At 39.5% G+C, this 14648-nt stretch overlaps 1 protein-coding gene across 1 annotated transcript in view; it reads left to right on the top strand.

Moving 5' to 3' along the window:
* PACRG (parkin coregulated) overlaps positions 1-14648 on the top strand; it is a 519387-nt gene that overhangs the window by 146315 nt on the left and 358424 nt on the right. The gene's annotated exons all lie outside the window — the stretch shown is intronic.

Genomic DNA, 14648 nt, shown 5'->3' with positions numbered 1-14648 from the left:
TAGTTTGTCTCAGCAGTGAAAATTCAGTGAGGCCAAAGATTTCAGGGACCAAGACTTATATATTAGCATAACATGAACCTGGCCTAGCCAGATATGTTGAAATTGTGCCATGGGATCCATACTTCCTGCGACAGAGGTTCTCTGTTCTCTAGTCACAAGAAACATTTGCTGAAGACCTTGCTTAGCTTCAAGGGTGGAGTAGAGGCTAAAGGTTAACCTAGTCACCATGTCTATTAAAGATGCCGTCATGGCCGTGATATCATTTTCCGAGTTAAATTTTGGTCTTCAAACCCTTGTTGAGGTTACTATACACATAGCGCTGCACTAAACACTGCAGGGATTGTACACTGTGAAAGAGAAATGCTTTTTTCCGATCTTCTGTAGCATTTAACATTTAACCAATACCTCTTTCTGGAAGCTCTCTTTTGCCTTGTCTTTCTCCATAGCTCTCTCTCCTTCTCCTCCAGCCTCTCGGGCCAATCTTTGTCAGGCTAAGACCGAGGTTCTTCTCTGTCCTCTGCCTTCTCACCATCCACATCTTTCCTCCAGGGCCACTCTTCTGTCCTCATTTATTCGGAGTTGTTCTTTTTCAAAGACCTGTCTCATTCTTATGTATCCTGTGAACCTGATAAAGCCTTCTGTAACTTAAAACAAAAACATCGCACAGCTTCTCCTGAAAGTTCAGAGATCAGTTCCTTAATTGCCTCAAAAAACTATCATTTTTGAGCCAGCACGACTGTGAGAAGTAGAAGCAGAAGACGTTTCCCCTAGTTCCTCTGCTCATTTTAATTAAGTAATTATTTTACAGTTTTCAAGTGTTTGCTGATTTCTAAAGTTTCGGCTATCGGTATGTCACAGAGACAAAACTTATTTTCATGTCTTATGCTTGTTACACACAGCTGGGGGAAAGTGTGTCCGTGTCTGCTCCCTTACAATTATTAGTCACATCCATTTGCTTTCTCCTGGAGATAAGCATGCAGGGATGAGAACTATAAACTCTAGATATTATTAAATTTTTTTGTAATTTAAATAATTTCTAAGGGAAAAGGAATAAATGTTATCCATAAAATAATTATGCAACCTCAATTATATTTGAGTAGTTGCTTTGGTATTGTAGAAGTGTTCCTTATCAACAACCAGACTGGAGCAAGTTCCGCCCAGATGGTCATTGCCAATTAAGTGAAAGATAACTTGAGTGGATAATGGGTGGGTTACCTCCAGTGTGTTTTTGGGATTGCAGTGAAAACAATTAATGGCAGGTACTGTTCTGGACACATGATCTCCCTTGGTGCATGTGGCCACCAAAGTTTTGGGGAAGGTATTGCATGTGACTTGTGTCATTGTTAAGGTAGTCACTGTCAGAGAGAAAGAACTAAAGATATTTCTGAGTAGACTAATCTCAGGACATAATATAAAATGTTAAGAAATGTAACTATTAAAGAAATCTAAACTGAAGTTGAATCTTGAGATAACCCTAGAAATCTCTGGCCTCGCTCCACCCTTGAACATGTTCCCTAGGGTTCGGTTTAAGTAGTCTTGGTTGAGAGAGCCCAGTCCCTCAAGGTGGGATGGGGGTTTGGTCCTCAGTCTTGGTGGACAGAACACCCAGTCACTCAGCATGGTCTGCGGGGCTAATCTTCATTTGTGGGCCATCCGAGCTAGTGCACTGAGACAGGCATTTGGGTCTGAATCCGTGGCCACATCCCTCACACCAGTTTGGGTCCACTGACTCTTCTTTCTTGCTGTGCCAGTGCAGGCATCCTGCTGGAGCTTCAGGAAACTCTGTCTGCACTCCTCTTCCACCCATGGAGTCGTTTGGCTGCTCTGGGGCTTAGCGATTTTCAGAGACCTTGAGCAGATCGCCTAGATGTAAGGCACAGCCATTTCTACTCCCATGCTGCCAAGCCCTGCTGGGCTGCAGAGGAACCCAGGATTTTGCGCCCTCCCTGGGCTCTTCCCAGGAGAGAGGCTACAGATCCCTTCTGCTCTTAGCCTTAGGTCATCTCACTCCCTGACCTCAGCTTATGGGAGTGTGGGGAGTAAAGAGGGTCCAAGCACAGAGTCTCTTTCTGTGGTCTCACCACGGCCCCCCTTGCCTCAGCCTGGAGAGTATCCTCTGCTCTTGGAGGAGAGAGGGATCAGAAGCCTTTCCTTAACCAATCATTTTCGTATGGAGCTCTAGGTTGCCACTGGTATCCTTCTGCTTTGGAATCACCAGTGCCCCGAATTTAAGACAAAATTTTTTTCTCTAATTTTCTGCTATAACAACCCTTCCCTAAGGCAACAAGATCTAGCTGCTGCACCAGTAGGGAAGAGGATCAGAATTTATAAGAATTAGCAAGAAAGAGAACATAGGTATACATTTCAAAATAACATCCTTCTATGGTATCATTACTATAGCCATGGTTATCAAATTAGAAGCTCACTTATTAGGCTAATTTGGGCCCCAGTGATAGAGAAGTATAAACTTATCAAAAACATGAGCGTTATAATAGCAACATAATAATGACACTGTGAGAGTATCAAACTGGCTTAAATGAAGTATCCATCTCACCTGAAAACTGGATTCGATAAAGTATTCATCTCACTTGATAAGCCATTATGACCCTCAGGCTTTCAATGTACATTTTTAGCTGTTATTCATCAAGGTAGTTATAGTAATGAAGAACTCTGTATTGTTCTATAATATATACTCTATTTTAAGTCTGCTCAAATGATACCAAATTTTCTACACCATTGATCCATTACCAAAAAAATCTTTCCTTGAATTCTGCTTGCCACTAATAAGGCTGTTATATTCAGTTTTTTAGATAGATTGACAAATTGAAAACCCAGCTTTAAATGTTGTAGTAGTTTAAAAATAGAGGTCTTTTACTTCAAACTATTCTGAGTTGCTCCTTTAAGCAATAAAAATGTACTTTATAACTTGTTAACCTAAATCTCATGGATATTCTTTCTACAATGATGTAAGCAGACCACTGTTTACCGTCTAAATCAGCCTTGTCAGAGTAATGCTCTCTAGCGATTTTTCTAAGTCAGAGTAAACTGATACATTCTGTCTTCTGTGATTATCCAGCCTGGCATGGTGTTCTCCTTGTATAGTTGTATTTTGAATATGAATAACAATCTTTAGCTGACTTCAGCATTTTATAGAAAATTTTATATGTAACTTCTACTTATATCAGCATCTACCAAATATGTTAACTGAGTTTTATAGCCCGGTTATTTTGTATTTCAGTTGCTTCTAAGACTTTTGAATTCACACTCGTATACTTTATATTCATTAAATCAGAGTATTGGAAGCTATTTTGAGGTACAACATAAAGTACTAGAAGAGTTCAGTTACTACACATTTCAACATAATTTACTCAAGGTTAGGACATGTTGCAAAAAAGCAGAATGCATCAGGAAGCAATGTAATGGTGACCTGGAATTTTATGACCTGAAATAAAGTATAACAAACTGATTAGAAAGGTCTAAGTACATCTTGAAAACTGGCAGATAATTTAGGAAGAAATAAGTCATTAGAGCTCAGACCAGTTAAATTAGGAGATTAAAATATATCACTTTGAGAGGCTATTGCCATAAATTGTAGCTTGATATTGAACACAAAGTCCAGTCTAGTTTTGAAACTCAAATGATTAGCCTTTACCTTGGATTCTTACCATCTTTCTGTTGGTCCTCAGGAGAAAAAAATAAAGCAAGAAATATTTAAGTGATAATGTCTACTTGTAACATCTATATCATATCTATGTCCATATCTATGTCTATATCAATATCTGTATCTATCAAACAAAGATAATATGTAGTGAAAAAAATCATCCTCTCTGGGTTCTAGTTCTGAAATCCTGACCAGCCGACCTCCTCTTCTTTTCCTTTTTCTTTTTTTTTTCTCCTGGCTTCTCACCATCAACATTTAAAAGCTCTAATATTTACAATTACCACAATGAAAGTTTTTTCCTTGACCTAACTTTCTCTCGGGTACTGTCCCAGTGCTCTCCTGTTCTTCAGAGCCAGCCCTGTTCAGTTTTTTTTACACTCGGTGCGTGCATTTCCTCTCTTCAAGATCACTCAGATAAGGAAAAATAAAACAAACGAGGCACAAAAACTTGTGCCTCTTTGTCCTCACCACCAAAAAGGAGGCCCAGTGCCGTTTTTACTCTTTGGATATTAGGGACAGTATGTGCCCCACTTAGGCATTCTCCTGGATCTTTACGTCACATAACTCAAGAATCAGCATCCTTGAGGTGGGACCTAAACCAACAGGCTGTGTTGGAAGCCATCCAGCAAGCTGTAGTTTGTGCTCTACTCTGGAGGCCCCAGGACCTTTGTGACCGCTTGAGCTCCACGTCTCTGTGACTGATGGCTTCGATGACCAGAGCCTGGAAATGGTGGCAACCTGTGCCTGGAAGCACCCCTTGGAGTTTTGTTCTTATACCTCTCTGACTCGGCTGCCAGAAACACCTTTTGCAAAGCAGCTATTAGCTTACAACTGGGCTCTTGCCAACTCAACGACTAAGGCGTGGGAAGGGCCCAACAAGCTTTGCTTGTCAAATGGAAATAATATTTTCAGGAACACATCTAGCCTGACCCCAGTGGCACTGCAGCTTTACATGAAAAAATGACATCTATCCATTAGGGGAAATGTATCTCCCACTCTGCCACCTGAAGCAAAGCTGGTGGCTCAATGGGGCCTCTAATTTATAAAGGTTCCCCTAAATGCCTATGTCTGGGCCTGGTTCACTGATGATCAGGCTAGGATGAGGCCCAATGGTGTCCACTGGGCTGCCGCAGCTATTCAACTCCAGCTCCAGTTTGTCAGAAACAAAAACGAACATGGTTGCTCCTTTCAGTGGGCAGAACTCAAGGCCAGCTCTAGCCAATACTCCTCTCAATAAGCCTTGTTATATTTTTCCTGACACTTATTTTAGGCTGTTGCCAATGGCCTAGCTACTTGGTCTGCCACTTTTGGAAAACTACAGCCTGGCAAATAAAATGCACTTATTTGGGGGACTGCAGACCATGGAGACAAATCACACTGTTGATCAAACCATCTGGGTCACTCATAGAGGTGCCCGTAATATGGACCTGTTCTCTGGCTAAACCGACTGGACTCAAGCTACTGATGGAGACTGTACTGCCCAGATGGCCACCATGGCTGCCTGGACCCATCTTCATACTGGGCATGGCAATATGTCTACCATCATAGACTGGGCACAAAGTGAAAAGTGAAGAACTCTGTTTCTGCCACAGAGCTACCACTGCCTGCCAGACTTGAGACCCATTTGTATCACAGGGGCATTTTTCCACAGGACATTGCCCCCAACTGATCCTGGAAGACTAATCACACTGGACCTTTGGTCTCCTCTTGATGCTATTGGTGGGTGGCTCCTCATCATTTTTTCAGGTTATGGTGTTGCCGCTTCATTCTGATCAGCTCACTTTGGCCACACTGCTGGGCCCTTGAAAGACATTTGTTCATACTTTTGGTTCATGTTTGCAGTTTGAAAAAGTTATGCTTTTTATCACAAAACCACTCAAGAATGGTCCGATGGGCCTTCCACCCTGCCTACAATCCACAGGCACTGTTAAACATTGGTACGATCTCTTCAAAAACTGACTCAAAAAAATTCTTTTATCTCCTCCTGGTCCACACACTTTAGTAAGATACTTTGGTCACTGAATGCAGTTGTCCCCAGAGAGGGATCATCTTCTGTCCACTTCCTGGGTAATGATCAGAAAGAAAGGTTAAAGAAATGTGTAGATCTATTTTGAAAATTTGATAATCCACCCTGATCATTCCTGGACACATGCTTCTTTCTTTAGCCTAATGCCACCCGCCAGCCCACCTGGTTGGTGCACCCTCCAGGACATTGTGTGTTCAAATCTAATTCTGATTCACCCACCCAGATTCTCTTGTGGGGTTGCCATTGACTTGGATCATTAGGAAAATGGGCACTGGCTCCCTGAGTGGGTTCTGCTACCTGAGTCACACAGTATGCACCTGTCCTCTGACGAGACCACAGTATGAAACTGTTCTCACACCACCAAAGTGGTGGCCCTAAGGGGTGTCTGTAAATTTTATAAAAATGCCCTTGTACCTCTTGTACTAGCCACCAGATGAAAGGCCTAGAGTGAGTTGGGGATGTTGGAAAACAAGACATGGGGTGTACCAGTTCTGTGAGGTGAGAGAGAACAACAACCTCAGAGCCAAGGAGGCTTGGGGAGGTGAGGAACATTAGCGACCTTTGCCCTTTAGAATCATCCCTGGTGTCTTCTCATAAAGGAAAATAACATAATGCAGCTCACTCAAATTGTCACAAGCACCTTAAATTTAACTGACTACTGAGCATGCCATCTGTCACCAGACAGATCTGACCAGGACTGAGTTGCCATTCCCCTTAAGTTATTGAGAAATTTTTTGGAAATGGCAGGGGATGGCCCCAGATAGGCTAGTGGTGTGGATAAACAAAACAGGTGGACTGATGGCTCTTGGACAATTCCTGCAAAACCAAGGACTTAACTCAGTTATTCAGACTGAACTATAAATCTGAAATTTTACCAGCTGGCCAGGAGGTCATATGCATTGCTCAAAGTACACCTCCCAATTCAAATAAGTCCAACTTGAGGGACTCCAACAGCTGTAACCGACACAATTTTCAGAGGCACCACACGTGTCCCCAAATCTGTACTTCCTGTGTGAGAGTCAAGCATTAACTTGCGTTCTTTCCTCCTTACACCTTATGGGTGCTCATAAGAGTTTAAGGAAACACTGGCAATAGGGCACGTAGCACTCAGATGACTAGGGAGACTTCCTAAAATGAGGCTGCCTTTGGTTACCCTCACCCTGTCGGAAGTTATCTGTATGTTGGGAGTCATCCAGTTAGGAAAGTGGTGTGTAATGTGTCACTGACTTTAACTGAAATAATCAATGGCATTGCTCTGGAAGGCAGTCAAGTCATCTTCAACTCACTGGCCAGAGTTGCTATGGATGATAGAGTTGCCTTAGACATACTCATAAGAAGCCAAGACAGAGTCTGAACAATCACTAATGCAGTCACTAACACCTTGGGACAAGCAGAAGTCAGTTATTTTGTCAGCAGTAACATAAGCACAACATGGCAGGTAGACCCAAGCTGGGTGCATGATTGTACTTTTTCATTCCGATTTTATTAAGACGTTGTGGGTAGACTTAGTACTTGGAGCAGTTTGGGACCTGAGTGGGTTGAACCTTTTATCCCTGATAAAAATGGATGAATATAAGGATATTTCTATGATAGCCTCTCTCAAGCCCAGAACCATGATCTGGAACAGCATTTGCATAGAAAGACAAATTATAGGCTTTAATCCAACAAGTATTTCTTGATTATAAGACTCTATTCTAGGTTAGGCAGATAGAAAATGTAGATGAATACAAAGCATATGTCTTGTTCTCTACCAAATTACAGTTTGGTTTAAAAAGTAAGACCAAGATGACTAACATGATTAAATAGTATCTTTGTATTATTCTTTAATTACAAAATTATATGGGACCAAAATTTACTAAAATTCAGAAAAGAGATTGCAATCTCTAAGTGGTTAAAGGGTCAGGAAGGTTTTGAGGAAGAGATCCATTTGGGTCCATGACAGGTCCAGCTGGCCCTCTGTCCACCTGTGGAAATTAGACTAATATCTGTGGTCTGCAAACTTCTTAGATGTTCTCAGATGATATGGATTGCATGCTATTGCATGATTTTTCTTAATGGCAAAGTCACCAGATAAGTGTTTTATAGTTAAATGTTTCCTTTTGTTGATTTGGAATCTTTTTTCTATTCATTTCTATGTGAAACAAGCTTTGTGGAAGAAATTATGCCAGTTTTGCAAAGTAGGTATTTTTAGAGAGAACATTTTCATTGAAACAGGATCAGAAATTTAACAGCGAGATACATCTGGGTTTCATCTGTGCAGGGTCTTTCCTGTGGTCAAGTCGGAGCCAGTTCCAGGGAGGTTGACCACTTTATATCTCTTGAAGTACAGCTGCATCTCTGCCAAACATCAGTCTATAGATGAGAAAACAGATACTGAGGCACAGAGAGGTTAAGTTGCTTGCTCAAAATCACATAGACACCGTGTGCCTAACAGGGGCTTGGTGCTCCGGCTGGGTGTCAGGCCTGAGCCTTGGAGGTGGAAGAGCCAAGTATAGGACATTGGACTACCAGAGACATCCCGGCCCCAAGTAATATCAATCGGCGAGAGTTCTCCCCGAGATCTCCATCTCAATGCTAAGACCAAGCTCCACTCAACCATCAGCAAGCTCCAATGCTGGACACCCCATGCCAAACAACTAGCAAGACAGGAAGACAGCCCCACCCATTAGCAGAGAGGCTGCCTAAAATCATAATAAACTCACAGACACTCCAAAACACACCACTGGATGCGGTCCTGTCCACAAGAAAGACAAGATCCAGCCTCATCCACCAGAACACAAGCACCAGTCCCCTCCACCAGAAAGCCTACACAACCCCCTGAACCAACCTTACCCACTGGGGGCAGACACCAAAAACAAAGGGGTCTACGAACCTGCAGCCTGCGAAAAGGAGACCCAAAACACAGTAAGATAAGCAAAATGAGAAGACAGAGAAATATGCAGGAGATGAAGGAGCAAATTAAAACCCACCAGACCAAACAAATGAAGAGGAAATAGGTAGTCTACCTGAAAAAGAATTCAGAGTAATGATAGTAAAGATGATCCGAAATCTTGGAAATAGAATAGAGAAAATACAAGAAACGTTTAACAAGGACCTAGAAGAACTAAAGACCAAATAAACAATGATGAACAACATAATAAATGAAATTAAATATTCTCTAGAAGGAATCAATAGCAGAATAACTGAGGCAGAAGAATGGATAAGTGACCTGGAAGATAAAATGGTGGAAGTAATTACTGCAGAACAGAATAAAGAAAAAAGAATGAAAAGAATTGAGGACACTCTCAGAGACCTCTGGGACAACATCAAATGCACCAACATTCGAATTATAGAGGTCCCACAAGAAGAACAGAAAAAGAAAGCAACTGAGAAAATATTTGAGGAGATTATAGTTGAAAACTTCCCTAATATGGGAAAGGAAATAGTCAATCAAGTCCAGGAAGTGCAGAGAGTCCCATACAGGATAAATCCAAGGAGAAACATGCCAAGACACGTATTAATCAAACTATCAAAAATTAAATACAAAGAAAAAATATTAAAAGCAGCAAGGGAAAAACAACAAATAACACACAAGGGAATCCCCATAAGGGTAACAGCTGATCTTTCAGGAGAAACTCTGCAAGCCAGAAGGGAGTGGCAGGACATATTCAAAGTGATGAAAGGGAAAAACCTACAAACAAGATTACTCTACCCAGCAAGGATCTCATTCAGATTCGACAGAGAAATTAAAACCTTTACAGACAAGAAAAACCTAATAGACTTCAGCACCACCAAACCAGCTTTACAACAAATGCTAAAGGAACTTCTCTAGGCAGGAAACACAAGAGAAGGAAAACACCTACAATAACAAACCCAAAACAATTAAGAAAATGGTAATAGGAACATACATATCGATAACTACCTTAAATGTAAATGGATTAAATGCTCCAACCAAACGACACAGACTGGCTGAATGGACCCATATATATATGCTGTCTACAAGAGACCCACTTCAGACCTAGGGACACATACAGATGAAAGTAAGAGGATGGAAAAAGATATTCCATGTAAATGGAAATCAAAAGAAAGCTGGAGTAGCAATTCTCATATCACACAAAATAGACTTTAAAATAAAGACTATTACAAGAGACAAAGAAGGACACTATATAATGATCAAGGGATCAATCCAAGAAGAAGATATAACAATTGTAAATATTTATGCACCCAGCATAGGAGCACCTCAGTACATAAGGCAAATGCTAACAGCCATAAAAGGGGAAATCGACAGTAACACACTCATAGCAGGGGACTTTAACACTCCACTTTCACCGATGGACAGATCATCCAAAATGAAAATAAATAAGGAAACACAAGCTTTAAATGACACATTAGAGCAGATGGACCTAACTGATATTTATAGGATATTCCATCCAAACACCACAGAATACACTTTCTCCTCAAGTGCTCATGGAACATTCACCAGGATAGATCATATCTTGGGTCACAAATCAAGCCTTGGTAAATTTAAGAAAATTGAAAGTGTATCAAGTATCTCTTCTGACCACAATGCTATCAGACTAGATATCAATTATGGAAAAAATCTGTAAAAAATACAAACACATGGAGGATAAACAAAAAACTACTAAATAACCAAGAAATCACTGAAGAAATCAAAGAGGAAATCAAAAAATACTTAGAAAAAATTCACACTGAGAACATGATGAACAAAAATCTATGGGATGCAGCAAAAGCAGTTCTAAGAGGGAAGTTTATAGCAATACGACCGTACCTCAAGAAACAAGAAACATCTCAAATAAACAACCTAACCTTACACCTAAAGCAATTAGAAAAAGAAGAACAAAGAAACCCCCAAAGTTAGTAGAAGGAAAGAAATCATAAAAAACAGATCAGAAATAAATGAAAAAGAAATGAAGGAAACGATAGCAAAGATCAATAAAAAAGCTGGCTCTTTGAGAAGATAAACAAAATTGATAAACCATTAGCCAGGCTCATCAAGAAAAAAAGGGGAAAGTCTCAAAACAACAGAACTAGAAATGAAAAAGGAGAAGTAACAACTCACCCTGCAGAAATACAAAGGATCATGAAAGATTGCTACAAGCAACTATATGCCAATAAAACAGACAACCTGGAAGAAATGGACACATTCTTAGAAAAGCACAACCTTCCAAGACAACCAGGAAGAAACAGAAAATATAAACAGACCAATCACAAGCACTGAAATCGAAACTGTGATTAAAAATCTTCCAGTGAACAAAAGCCCAGGACCAGATGGCTTCTCAGGCGAATTCTATCAAACATTTAGAAAAGAGCTAGCACCTATCCTTCTCAAACTCTTCCAAAATATAGCAGAGGGAGGAACACTCCCAAACTCATTCTATGAGGCCACCATCACTCTGATACCAAAACCAGACAAAGATGTCACAAAAAAAGAAAACTACAGACCAATATCACTGATGAACATAGATGCAAAAATTCTCAACACAATGCTAGCAAACGAGAATCCAAAAGCACATTAAAAGGATCATACACCATGATCAAGTGGGGTTTATCCCAGGAATGCAAGGATTCTTCAATATATGCAAATCAATCAATGTGATACACTATATTAACAAACTGAAGGAGAGAAACCATACGATAATCTAAGTAGATGCAGAAAAAGCTTTCGACAAAATTCGACACACAGTTATGATAAAAACTCTCCAGAAAGTAGGCATAGAGGGAACTTACCTCAACATAATAAAGGCCATATATGACAAACCCACAGCCTACATCGTTCTCAGTGGTGAAAAACGGAAATCATGACCACTAAGATTGGACACAAGACAAGGTTGCCTACTCTAACTACTATTATTCAACATAGTTTTGGAAGTTTTAGCCACATCAATCAGAGAAGAAAAAGAAATAAAAGGAATCCAAATTGGAAAAGAAGAGTAAAGTTGTCACTGTTTGCAGATGACATGATACTATACATAGAGAATCCTAAACACGCTACCAGAAAACTACTAGAGCTAATCAATGATTTTGGTAAAGTAGCAGGATACAAAATTAATGCACAGAAATCTCTTGCATTCCTATACACTGATGATGAAAAATCTGAAAGAGAGATTAAGGAAACACTCCCATTTACCATTGCAAGGAAAAGAATAAAATACCTAGGAATAAACCTACCTAAGGAGACAAAAGACGTGTATGCAGAAAACTATAAGACACTGATGAAAGAAATTAAAGATGATGCAAACAGATGGAGAGATATACCATGTTCTTGGATTGGAAGAATCAACATTGTGAAAATGACTATACTATCCAAAGCAATCTACAGATTCAGTGCAATCCCTATCAAACTACCAATGGCATTTTTCACAGAACTAGAACAAAAAATTTCACAACTTGTATAGAAATACGAAAGCCCCTGAATAGCCAAAGCAATCTGTGAAAGAAAAACTGAGCTGGAGGAATCAGACTCCCTGGCTTCAGACCATACTACAAATCTACAGTAATCAAGACAGTATGGTACTGGCACAAAAACAGAAATACAGATCAATGCAACAGGATAGAAAACCCAGAGATAAACCCACGCACATATGGTCACCTTATCTTTGATAAAGGAGGTGAGAATATACAATGGAGAAAAGACAACCTCTTCAATAAGTGGTGCTGGGAAAACTGGACAGCTAAATGTAAAAGAATGAAATTAGAATACTCCCTAACACCATACACAAAAATAAACTCAAATTAGATTGAAGACCTAAATGTAAGGCCAGACACTACCCAACTCTTAGAGGAAAACATAGGCAGAACACTCTATGACATAAATCACAGCATGATCCTTTTTGACCCACCTCCTAGAGAAATGGAAATAAAAACAAAAATAAACAAATGTGACCTAATGAAACTTAAATGCTTTGCCCAGCAAAGGAAACCTTAAACAAGACGAAAAGACAACCCTCAGAATTGGAGAAAATATTTGCAAACGAAGCAACTGACCAAGGATTAACCTCCAAAATATACAAGCAGCTCATGCAGCTCAATATCAAGAAAACAAATAACCCAATCCAAAAATGGGCAGAAAACCTAACTAGACATTTCTCCAAAGATGATATACAGATTGCCAACAAACACATGAAAGGAAGCTCACTATCACTAATCAGTAGAGAAATGCAAATCAAAACTACAATGAGGTTATCACCTCACACCGGTCTGAATGGCCATCATCAAAATATCTACAAACAATAAATGCTGGAGAGGGTGTGGAGAAAAGGGAACCCTCTTGCACTGTTGGTGAGAATATAAAGTAATACAGCCACTATGGAGAACAGTATGGAGGTTCCTTAAAAAACTAAAAATAGAACTACCATATGACCCAGCAATCCCACTACTGGACATATACCCAGAGAAAACCATAATTCAAAAAGACACATGCACCCCAATGTTCATTGCAGCACTATTTACAATAGCCAGGACATGGAAGCAACCTAAGTGTCCATCGACATATGAATGGATAAAGAAGATGTGGCACATATATACAGTGGAATATTACTCAGCCATAAAAAGAAATGAAATTGAGTTATCTGTAATGAGGTGGATGGACCTAGAGTGTGTCATACAAAGTGAATTAAGTCAGAAAGAGAAAAACAAATGCAGTATGCTAACACATATTTATGGAATATATATTATAAAAAAAGGTTCTGAAGAATCTAGGGGCAGGACAGGAATAAAGGCGCAGATGTAGAGAATGGACTTGAGGACATGGGGAGGGGGAAGGGTAAGCTAGGATGAAGTGAGAGAGTGGCATGGACATATATACACTACGAAATGTAAAGTAGATAGCTTGTGGGAAGCAGCCGCATATCACAGGGAGATCAGCTCCATGCTTTGTGACCACCTAGAGTGGTGGTATAGGGAGGGTGGGAAGGAGACGCAAGAGGGAGGGGATTTGGCCATATATGTATAGGTATAGCTGATTCACTTTGTTATACAGCAGAAACTAACACAACATTGTTAAGCAATTATACTCCAATAAAGCTGTTAAAAAAAAAAAAGAAATTTAACAACGATTTGGGTAGAAATTTTTATGATTCTTGCTGGCATATGTTGTTATTAAAGGCATTTATTAAACATGGTGATAGGATTCATTAGGTACATCAAATATGATAATATTGACAAAAAGACATCAAAAATGTCATTCCACCATGTTGAAGATTAAAATTAAACAATATATACCATCAAACAAAGTAAAGTGTACTTTCCAGGTACTTATACAATATGACTTCAAATGAATTTATACTCTATTTCAAGTGAAAATTCCCAATAATTAAAGGAAAATATTGCAACTATACAACATAACTCTGTCTCTGATCTTTCACCCAAACTTCAAGGCCGTAGGGTTATATGACTGTCAAAGTTACCAATATCTAAGGAGCATTAACTACATGGTCTTACATCTTCAACTTTATTAGCATCAGATGAGATTATTACTTACTTCTTTATAAATTTAAAAGCTTTCTTATGAAAACATACTTTCTTTGCCTAGCCTAATCTTGACAATAATGCCTAACACTAAGCAAGTCAGTGTTTGGATTAGTTTGCTTAATCTTTCCAAATATAATGGCTTAAGACCTGTATAATCTGAAGATAAAACCTACAATACTTTTTATATATGAATAACAATCTTGGTTCTTTCTGAAACCTTATGAGAATCTGCATAGATGCACAGACTGCATACCGTGCATCTATTAGTCTTGATTGGAGGTGTCTGATTATTACTTACAGGATACAACAAGCTTTAAACATATTTACTCTACACTGCAGGAAATGTGTTTTGGTTACCTCCTCAGTGAATTTGTTGTTGCCTTTGCCCAAGTCAAAACGACTATTTCATTGTAGTATTTTACCGTGGGGACAGTTGAATGCTTTCGCCAGGCTTTTTCTTTCTCATACAGGATAATATTGTTAGTGGTTAAC

This window comes from Balaenoptera musculus, chromosome 12, assembly GCF_009873245.2.
Source record: "Balaenoptera musculus isolate JJ_BM4_2016_0621 chromosome 12, mBalMus1.pri.v3, whole genome shotgun sequence".
Taxonomy (NCBI): Eukaryota; Metazoa; Chordata; class Mammalia; order Artiodactyla; family Balaenopteridae; genus Balaenoptera; species Balaenoptera musculus.
The sequence above is the reverse complement of the archived record's forward strand: the minus strand, read 5'-3'. Positions and strand labels throughout refer to the sequence as shown.